Source organism: Mus caroli, chromosome X (genome assembly GCF_900094665.2).
Source record: "Mus caroli chromosome X, CAROLI_EIJ_v1.1, whole genome shotgun sequence".
Lineage (NCBI taxonomy): Eukaryota > Metazoa > Chordata > Mammalia > Rodentia > Muridae > Mus > Mus caroli.
In genome coordinates, this window is record NC_034589.1 from 69,592,761 (window position 1) to 69,593,843 (window position 1,083).

At 41.6% G+C, this 1,083-nt stretch overlaps 1 pseudogene; it reads left to right on the top strand.

Annotated features, from left to right (window-relative positions):
- Positions 1–643: 643 nt before the first annotated feature.
- On the top strand, positions 644–1,078 carry LOC110286240 (annotated as a pseudogene).
- Positions 1,079–1,083: the final 5 nt, after the last annotated feature.

The following is a 1,083-nucleotide window of genomic DNA, read 5'->3' on the forward strand; positions in this document are numbered from 1 at the left end:
GGGGTGAAGGAACAAATAGGAGGTAACTGTTGGATTAAAATGGATTGTTTTAGTGTCTAATAACCTATGCTTATTTGTTATCTCCTTGAGAAGAGACACCTTGTCTTCAACTTTTCTATATTTCCAGTGCTGAATCCAGTTCTTAGAAAAGTAATTATTCAAATTACATCTCTCTCCAAGTGTATGGTAGAGGGACTTATGGCACCCATAACATGTAATCCAGTCTGTGGGTGGGAATGGAATCAACAAATACTTTTTCATAGTCAGAACACTGACCTTTGTCCCTGAACTATGAACACAGAATAGGTGATGTCTCAATCAATAAGATAGGTTATTTAAAAGTTTTAGAGGCAGGAGAGATAGCTTAATTAATAAAGTGCATGAGTACAAAGGACCTGAATTTTAAAATTCCAAACATATTGATTTGTGCTTGTAGCTCCAGAACTGGAGAGATAGAAATAGGTAGATCACTAGGGCTCATTGAACATCCAGCCTAGCTGGCTTGATGAGTTCAAGGTCAGTGAGACCTTTTCTCAAAAACTAAAATAACCCGCCTTCCGCTCTCACTGCCGATTTACTCTGGTATCACTGCTCCCCTCCTCTGCCCAGCGTCCTGACTCTCGTCTCTCCTTTCCCTCAGAGGATGTCTGCCTTCCAGATCAACCTCAACCCACTCAAGGAGCTGCTCAGCTTCATCAAGATCCTCNAGTGGTTTGCTCCCATCTTTGCTTTTGCNACCTGTGGTGGGTTTAAGGGCAAAACGGAAATTCAAGCGAACTGTCCTTTTAGAGTTGGTGGCAATAAGAACCTGGCTGTGACAGCTACTTTTGTTTATCCATTCAGGTTGAATCAGGTATCATTTCATACACCTCCAAATGTCAGTGTGTTTGTGGTGAACTGGGAAAAGCATGTCCTCCTAGGTGATTACTCCTCTTCTAGACAGTTCTATGTTATGTTTGCACTCTTTGTGTTCCTCTACTGCATTGCTGCCCTTCTGCTCTATGTTGGTCACAGGAACCTCTACCGGGATAGTCACAAACTGGCCATGATTGACTTTATTGTTAATCTTGTTGCTACTTTTTT